Source organism: Falco peregrinus, chromosome 2 (assembly GCF_023634155.1).
Source record: "Falco peregrinus isolate bFalPer1 chromosome 2, bFalPer1.pri, whole genome shotgun sequence".
In the NCBI taxonomy this organism is placed as follows: Eukaryota; Metazoa; Chordata; class Aves; order Falconiformes; family Falconidae; genus Falco; species Falco peregrinus.
In genome coordinates, this window is record NC_073722.1 from 71,249,723 (window position 1) to 71,259,109 (window position 9,387).

Sequence of the window (9,387 nt, forward strand, 5' to 3'; positions counted from 1 at the left end):
AGACAGGGTGTGCGTGCCCCTCTTCCTACCCCAGTATGTCTGTGACTGCAGAGCCAAGCCTACACACAAGAGCTCTTTGTGCAGGCCTGGCTGAGTCACGCAAACAGATGACCCTGATGCCAAAAGGCGTTGCCTCTGTCCCTCTTTTCATTTAGCTCGCGTCTCATGTACCTGTGCAGCATGGTTGGGTTGAATGACTTGAGGACAAAATACAATGAACATCAAATTGTTTTATTAGGAAGTCTGAACGCCTGTCTTTATAATCTAAGTGCTCAGGTCACATATTTCTGTATGTGAAGGTGGCTGGGAGATGCTTCAGCGGCTGTGAATAGGGGAGGCCTCCGCTGGAAAAGGGATATCCGTGGTTTGGGGGCGGCTGTGGTACAGGTGAGATTTCTGGTAGAGTGTGAGTGCAGGACGGCCTCTTGTTTCCACCACACTTTCTCAGCTGTAGCTCTTCCCTGGGAAGAGCGTGTCTGCTTGCGCTGGACCTCTCTTTCTCAGCGTTGCGAACAAAAGATGTTCTTTCTCCCTTTCTGGAAAACATTTTGGAAAAGCAAGCTGTATATTACGAGGCTAGGCTTAGGATGCTGTTAGGCTTGTTTGGCTTTGTTCGGTACGCAGCTGAGAGTATAGAAGCACATCTGCTCTTTGGCAAAGAAGCCTCACTGGGCACCGCTGTCGAAAAGCAGAGGTGCTTGCTTTGGAGGTTTCCTCTTCCTCCTTCTAGTTCTTAGGTAAGATTCCTCTTCACCCTCTCCTCCAGCTGAGTTCCAAGCAATAGTAAATGCTGGCAGCGTCAGAGCTGGCATGAGTGGCTTTGTTAAAATGATCACGTACGCTGGGACTGGCTTGTGTTGCCTCCGTGTGCTTCAGAAGGGGCACAAAGAGGTGACGGTGGCGTTCCTTGGCAGCGCCAGTATGTTTGGCTTGCCCTGACTGGGTAGAGGGTGCAAGAGTGGGCTTTGGTAGCTGGAAAGGTCTGAGGAGGCCTGACGTAGCCTGCAGAGAGTGAGGGCGAGATGTAGATGAGGGCGGATGCCAGAGTTTGTTGGCAGAGGGAGTTTCAGCTTGCGTGTGACTTACAGGAGCAGACCTCAGAATGTCACAGGCTCACGGAACGGCTGGGGTTGGAAGGGACCTGTGCAGGCCATGTCGTGCAACCCCCTGCTAAAGCCGGTTTGCCTCGAGCGGGTTGCACAGGGTCGCGTCCAGGTGGGGTTTGAGTATCTCCAGGGAAGGAGGCTGCACAGCCTCTCTGGGCAGCCTGTGCCAGGGCTCCGACAGCCTCCAAGTGAAGGTGTTTTCCCTCACACTCGGATGGAATTTCCTGTGTTTCAGTTGGCGCCCGTCGCCCCTTGTCCTGACGCTGGGCACCACTGAAAAGAGCCTGGCCCCATCCTCTTGACACTTGCCCTAAAGATATTTATGTGCACTGAGGAGATGCCCTCTCACTCTTCCCCAGGCTACACAGGCCCAGCTCTGTCAGCCTGTCCTCGTAAGGGAGATAGTCCAGTGCCCTGATGGTCTTTGTAGGTATAAACCGTGCACCGCAATGTAAAAGGAGGTTGCTCTCCAAGGGGTTTCCAGTGCTGCTAAAACTTGGTACTTGTCTCAAACTTGTATCAAATGTGATACACGTGTAACTACACTTGTATCAAATTGCCTGGCGTGGCTTGTACTTAGGAGCATTTTTGTCGAAGGCTGGCCATGATCAACTGCAATCACAAAGTTACCTTTTTCACAGGAGGAGAACCCAAAAATTTCTGGTTGTGGGGTTTAGCTTATCCCTCATTGTGGCAACCTCCCTGCAGGTTTTACGTGGCCGGAGTCATTTCCCCGTCTAGGCTTCTCCGATGTGGAGGGAGAGGCTTCAGCAGAGTCGGGCTGTTGATGTTCTCTGCTGCACCTTCCTCAGATTTCAGCACGTCTTTCTCAGTCAGTTCTCAATCCACCAGACTGAACACAAAGTCTTTCTCTGAAACGTGAAGGTAGCAGAAATTTTGTTCAAATTCCCACTTGCTGCTGATCTGGATGTTTGGGGGTGAATTCAGGAGTTCCCTTACCACGTTTTCAAAGGGCTTAAAGACACGAGAGAGACATTTTGTTTGCTTTCTGCCCGCCCCCAGCCGCCCAGAGCCCCAGTGGGAGAGCGCGTTTTTCCGCCCCGCACCAAACCGGAGAGCGCTGAGGTGTGAGTGACTGCTTTCTGTCTGCTGTCACCTGACTGCTCAGCGCAGCCACAGCTGGGCCCAGCGCACTTTGCTGGTCCCAATTCCTTCCACCTCGGCAACGCCACTCAGCTCAGGTCGATGAGAATTTCAGGGTTTGATGTGAATGTACAAGAGCGCGTGCTTCTCAGAAAGGGATGCAGGTGTGTATCTTTGTTACCTTGTTTACTTGCCCTTGCAAACCATTCTTGGATCTTGGTAAGGGAGTCTGTCTCCAAAAGTTGGCTGATTTTATCCAGCACCTAGAAGACGTACGGGATAGTGACCATGAAAGAAGAGAAGCTGATTCGTGACAGTTTTTGCATGTGTTTCCATTTAGCCCTAGCTGTGTGAGTGTGGGCTTTATGGCCTAGCCCAAGGTGTCCCATCAGGTTTGCCACAGTGTGAGCAAAGGACGCCAGCCTGCAAAAGGTGATGTTGCATGAGCGCCGTGTACGCGGCACTTCAGAGACACCGCAAGGAAACGCTAAGAGTGTTTACTACGCGGAAAGCCCCTTGCATGTGTCATGCCAGATTGACAGGCTGCTTTTTAGAGAACAAGTTTCAGCTGTGTCGTTCCACCAGTGATTGCCCATAGCAACTTCCAGGTAGGGGAGAGCAACTAAGGAGTAAATGCTAAATACGAAAGCCAGTAGGCTCCCCACGGGGGTGGTGGCGGTGGGAAATCTGGCCATTGAAGTCCCACACCATCCTCAAGAGAACTAAGAACGCATACCGTGATAGGAATCCATGTACGGTAGCCCTCGTGTCTTTACCTTTTTTTCCTGATCTGTGTCACCGAGGTCAGAACTCCCCTGGACACGAGTACGGTCACGTGAGCTGACGGATGGGGAGGAACGCTGGGTGAGAGGCGTGTCCTGGAGTCCCACTCTGTGTGCAGGTTGTGCAGAGGCTTGGAATTGTTTCTGCAGAAGCTTTCCAAAAGAGAAAGCAACGTGTAAAGGAGTGGCTTGACTCCATTTCTGCAGCGCTTAAAGGCAGTGTGAAACGTAGGGCTAACACTAGTCCCCAGCAAGGGAGTGCAGCAGAAAACACATCTGAAACTGTCGCTCGCTTGGACAGGAACACCTGTAGGTTAACTGCTTTAGGTTAACTGTTACAGCTTCTACTACACATTGCCGAGATTGCAGTACATATCTACGGCAAATGCGTAACGCTGGAGGAGAATGAGAGTGATGCCGGGTAACTAGTGGTGGAAGTCAGGTGAGGAAGCCATTAAGCCTGCAGCTTGGGGCTAAAGAGTTATGGCAGCAGGAATCCTTTACTGGAATTTATGAGCACAGCTGCAAAGTTGGATCTGAACCTCAGTGTGTTGCTTCTAGAGAACGGTGTCAGCCCAAGTAGAACTGCTGGCAGTAAGTAATCTAAAGAAGCTTTGTGTGTGAGGGGAGGAGGCTTTCTCCTGGGCTTGCTTGTTGTATAGCATGATGTTTTCTCCCCGGCACTACCAAAGCAGAGTAGCGTTAAATATCTGAACACGATACGGTTATGGTTTAGCTGTCGTACTGCTTGACACCATTTCCCTTCCAAGCTCTCATATTCTACATGTGGGATGCTCACATCCCTCTTTTTTGTTTTGCGCTGTCCTCCTTAGCAATCGGAGACCACCAATTCAGGTTACAGTGTTGAGAAGTGAGGGAGAATGTGCCGCAGTAAAGAGCCATGACTTCCCCTCCCCTACCCACCCCCCACCCCCTTACCTTTCCAGGCACAGTAGAGTTCTTCCCAAGCCTTTCGGGAACATCGGCACGTCCTTCTGGGTGTCCTCTTGGCAGGCTGCTGCTTACAGCACAGACCAGAGTGTTGTTTAATCCTGTGCAAGAAACCAAAGGATACAGTCTTTCCTACAATAAACACGCGCAGTTAACTTGGCAGGTGATCTCCAAGGAGAGTCTGTGCTGGAAGGATGGAAAAGGGAGGTATCGGACCTGAAGTTTGTAGGCCCTGATACAGGGCTGATGGAACGGTGTGTAAACCCTGGGTAAACCTGGCATACCTGGGTAGGTGGCAGAGGGCCGTAAGCAGCCTGTTAGGGAGGACGGTGTGACCAGCCGCTACCTCAACAGTAATGGTGCTCCAGGTACGACCTGGAGAGTGGGCAGGTGGGGTGAAGCCCACTCCCTGAGCGGTGCCAATCAGGAGAAAAGTGTCGTTTGTCCGTGTGTCTTCAGAAGAGGCTTGTGGTTTTCAATGAGAGCCGCGGCATTTAATGAAGGATTGGAACCCTCCTTTCTTAGCCAGGCTCAAAGGGATTTCTTAACGAGCCGCTGTTTTTCTGGTGGAATACCAGTCCAACTGGGTTTCACATGGCAAAGCAGCAGTGCTGCGAAGTAGCTGGTGGAGGATTTTCAGCACCTTGATTCTGTTCACATACTAAGCCGAAAGCAGTGACAGCCGAAACAGTTACTTGTTGTCTTGGTGCAAGAGTAGTAGTTGCACCTTGTAAAGAGTTTAGCGTGGCTAAGCTGAGGTTATTGCTTGCTGAGGACAGGTAAGGCTGCTCAGTCTATTGAAATGAAGGCAGCAGCTTTCTCTGCGGAAATGCTCCTCTTAGAAATGGGAAACGGCAGCAGTGGGTATTTTGGAACAAAATGGTGGTTACGCTCACATTTCTCTCTGTGCGTGCCAGGGCAGTTGTCCTGGCTCTCTGTGTGGTCTCTCAGCAAGTCTTACCTGGTATGTGGCGGACCATCCGAGGATGGGGGATGTTCCTGGAGTGATGGTAGTAGTTTTCGCCTGAGCAGCTAAGCTGCGAGTCACGCCGGTTGTTCTTCCCCATGTCGTGGCTCAAGTGAGGTTCACACGTTGACTCAGAATCGGTCTTTGTTGTGTGAACTTGCTGGCCCTCGTGTGCAGCGTCTTTGTTCAGGGCAGGCTGGCTCTTCCGCCGGTGGGCTGAGGCCAAACGCTGGGGGTGAAGTGGAGAACAAGTGAGAACAGCAAAGGAGACGTCCAGGCCTTCTTGGTTTCTGCCTTTCCTAAGGGTTGTGTGCGCAGGGAGGCAGCCTCCTCTTTATATCTCTTTCTAGTTGCTATCTGTTGTTGAGTTTGGGTTGCGAGGCTGAATAACAGACTAGTAGCTGTTATTACCGTTATCCTGTGGGGTTTGTATCCCTTTCCGGTAGTAGCAGTCCCTAATGTTCCCAGTCGTCTTTGCCTCTGGCACTTGCCTGGCACACTCGGTACTGTAACGTCTAAGACTGGGAACATTCCAAGACAGTTGGTTTGTTGAAGGCACCTGGCAAATGTCACACGTGGGGGATGAGCTAATCTGATCTCTTCTGTGATGATCCAGGCTCTAGTTCAACAAATACTCGCTGAGGCACCTGGCTCGGGTGCAAGCGCATCCCCAGTGGAGTGATGGATCTTAGCGTACGGGGGGAGTGGCCCGTGAGCCAGCGAAACCCCCTGGGAGGGCAGAGACCTTCCAGGAGCCAGCAGCTCCCACGAGAGCAGCTGAAGAGGTGTGGGCAGGGCCAGGGGTCCTGGAAGCTGCTCCTCACTCCCACAACATTCAGCCCTGGGGAGCGCTGCGACCGGGGCGGGCAAACAGGAGGCTTTGCAGGGTGGCCGTTTGGGTGGGAGGGCACCTCTTTCAGGGGGAGACATTGCGCTGGCCAAAGGTGAGAGACTTGAGGTACACACAAGCCAGCAACTGGGCATTGTTCTGTGGTCATCTGCACAGGTCAAGGACCATGCAGTGGTGGAGCTAAAGATCCTTAGGGCAGCGAGGAGGGTGCACAGCAAGCTCGCCCCCCTGGGATAGCTAACTGAAGTTTTCATGTGAGAGGGTTCTCTTCTTCACTAAAAACTTTCATGGATTTTCTTTGGGAATTGAAACTGTCTTGTGAAAGAGAAGTCTAGAATCTCACTAGTTATTTAGCAACCTCTTTGTATTATATACAATAATTCCTGGTACAATATGTTTGGGGGATTTTAGGGGTGTTATTCTACCCAAATAGCAACTTACGACATGCCTAATATTGAGATTGGTAAAATTAAATGACAACCAAGGATGTTTGGGTTTTACCCAGTATGGTGCACCAGAATGGTGCTACCAGCCGGCACTGTCATTTTTATATTGTAGATAAAATGACACCCCAAACGTTGATTATCATTGCAGCATGCCATAGCATAGCAGTCCACGAGCTTGTGGCCTTGAGGCACAACAATTTCAGGACATTGCACCTGCGGGTGACTGCTACTCATGTAACTTGTTGTTGGTTTTGTGGGTTTTGCAAGCCATCTTGGGCACAAGAGGAAGATAAAAACTGTGTCTCTGAGGTCAACAATAAATCAGATTTAGAGTTTCTCGTTGTGCTTTTAAGGCCTTTTGCAGAGGCATGGGGCACGCTCTCTGTCTTTGTGTCCTCACCAGGAGTGGGACTAGTGTCCGTAAGAGCTGGAGAAAAGGAGAAAATGGAAGAAGCACGGGCAGATATTTTTTATGCTTGGAGGGCAAAAAGAGGGGCACGTGTGTCGTGTGTGTCTCTTTGTCGTTACAGGTAATGTTTGGGTAACGTAGAGTCTGCGATGCTGTTGAACATTGTCAAGAGAAGGCGTCTGATAGCAGAAGCTCTAAGAAAGGGTTCAGGTAGCTGCTGGCTCCTGATGCCTAGGATGCCTATGGAGAGGTACTACTGCTGGTGCTACAAGATGATGACCTATCTAGAAGGAGAAAGGAAACGTGGATGGAGTCGGGTGAAGGGCAGTAGTGTTAGTTGCCAAAGTTGTGTGATCTGTGAGGTTTGGATACCGTAGGGTTCCCTCGTTCAGCTCAGCCTGTTGACTTCAGTGGAAGGTGAAAGGATGAGTATTATTAAGGCATCCGATTCTGCCAGTACTTCTGGCATTTTGCCTTGACACGCTTTCCTTTCCCCACAGGTGATCCCTGTTTTTTTCACTAGAGTGCTATAAAAATATTAAGGTGCTTTTTTCTCTTTTAAAAGGAGTAGCTCTTTTGGGTGTGTATTTTGTTGCCTTAAGAAAAGCATTTGCCAAGAGTTAGTTGGCGTTGAAACTGAACAAAGAAGCCATCTCGTGTAGCACTCCTGATTTACCTTAATTTCCCGATCCACATCGCAGAGGTCAGAACTCCCCTGGACGCGAGCACGGTCGCGCGAGCTGACGGATGGGGAGGAACGCTGGGTGAGAGGCGTGTCCTGGAGTCCCACTCTGTGTGCAGGTTGTGCAGAGGCTTGGTATCGTTTCTGCAGAAGCTTTCCAAAAGAGAAAGCAACGTGTAAAGGAGTGGCTTGACTCCATTTCTGCAGCGCTTAAAGGCAGTGTGAAACGTAGGGCTAACACTAGTCCCCAGCAAGGGAGTGCAGCAGAAAACACATCTGAAACTGTCGCTCGCTTGGACAGGAACACCTGTAGGTTAACTGCTTTAGGTTAACTGTTACAGCTTCTACTACACATTGCCGAGATTGCAGTACATATCTACGGCAAATGCGTAACGCTGGAGGAGAATGAGAGTGATGCCGGGTAACTAGTGGTGGAAGTCAGGTGAGGAAGCCATTAAGCCTGCAGCTTGGGGCTAAAGAGTTATGGCAGCAGGAATCCTTTACTGGAATTTATGAGCACAGCTGCAAAGTTGGATCTGAACCTCAGTGTGTTGCTTCTAGAGAACGGTGTCAGCCCAAGTAGAACTGCTGGCAGTAAGTAATCTAAAGAAGCTTTGTGTGTGAGGGGAGGAGGCTTTCTCCTGGGCTTGCTTGTTGTATAGCATGATGTTTTCTCCCCGGCACTACCAAAGCAGAGTAGCGTTAAATATCTGAACACGATACGGTTATGGTTTAGCTGTCGTACTGCTTGACACCATTTCCCTTCCAAGCTCTCATATTCTACATGTGGGATGCTGACATCCCTCTTTTTTGTTTTGCGCTGTCCTCCTTAGCAATCGGAGACCATCAATTCAGGTTACAGTGTTGAGAAGTGAGGGAGAATGTGCCGCAGTAAAGAGCCAAGTCTTTTCCTTCCCATTACCTTTCCAGGCACAGTAGAGTTCTTCCCAAGCCTTTCGGGAACATCGGCACGTCCTTCTGGGTGTCCTCTTGGCAGGCTGCTGCTTACAGCACAGACCAGAGTGTTGTTTAATCCTGTGCAAGAAACCAAAGGATACAGTCTTTCCTACAATAAACACGCGCAGTTAACTTGGCAGGTGATCTCCAAGGAGAGTCTGTGCTGGAAGGATGGAAAAGGGAGGTATCGGACCTGAAGTTTGTAGGCCCTGATACAGGGCTGATGGAACGGTGTGTAAACCCTGGGTAAACCTGGCATACCTGGGTAGGTGGCAGAGGGCCGTAAGCAGCCTGTTAGGGAGGACGGTGTGACCAGCCGCTACCTCAACAGTAATGGTGCTCCAGGTACGACCTGGAGAGTGGGCAGGTGGGGTGAAGCCCACTCCCTGAGTGGTGCCAGTCAGGAGAAAAGTGTCGTTTGTCCGTGTGTCTTCAGAAGAGGCTTGTGGTTTTCAATGAGAGCCGCGGCATTTAATGAAGGATTGGAACCCTCCTTTCTTAGCCAGGCTCAAAGGGATTTCTTAACGAGCCGCTGTTTTTCTGGTGGAATACCAGTCCAACTGGGTTTCACATGGCAAAGCAGCAGTGCTGCGAAGTAGCTGGTGGAGGATTTTCAGCACCTTGATTCTGTTCACATACTAAGCCGAAAGCAGTGACAGCCGAAACAGTTACTTGTTGTCTTGGTGCAAGAGTAGTAGTTGCACCTTGTAAAGAGTTTAGCGTGGCTAAGCTGAGGTTATTGCTTGCTGAGGACAGGTAAGGCTGCTCAGTCTATTGAAATGAAGGCAGCAGCTTTCTCTGCGGAAATGCTCCTCTTAGAAATGGGAAACGGCAGCAGTGGGTATTTTGGAACAAAATGGTGGTTACGCTCACATTTCTCTCTGTGCGTGCCAGGGCAGTTGTCCTGGCTCTCTGTGTGGTCTCTCGGGAAGTCTTACCTGGTATGTGGCGGACCATCCGAGGATGGGGGATGTTCCTGGAGTGATGGTAGTAGTTTTCGCCTGAGCAGCTAAGCTGCGAGTCACGCCGGTTGTTCTTCCACATGTCGTGGCTCAAGTGAGGTTCACACGTTGACTCAGAATCGGTCTTTGTTGTGTGAACTTGCTGGCCCTCGTGTGCAGCGTCTTTGTTCA

The 9,387-nt window shown here is 50.5% G+C and overlaps 1 long non-coding RNA gene across 1 annotated transcript; it reads right to left on the bottom strand.

Annotated features, from left to right (window-relative positions):
* Window positions 1–1,864: 1,864 nt before the first annotated feature.
* Window positions 1,865–3,031, bottom strand: LOC129783897 (uncharacterized). The gene is made up of 3 exons (XR_008745988.1): window positions 2,987–3,031; window positions 2,392–2,473; window positions 1,865–1,978 (listed from the first exon to the last, which is right to left on the bottom strand). It is a non-coding gene; the product is annotated as an uncharacterized LOC129783897 (long non-coding RNA).
* Window positions 3,032–9,387: the final 6,356 nt, after the last annotated feature.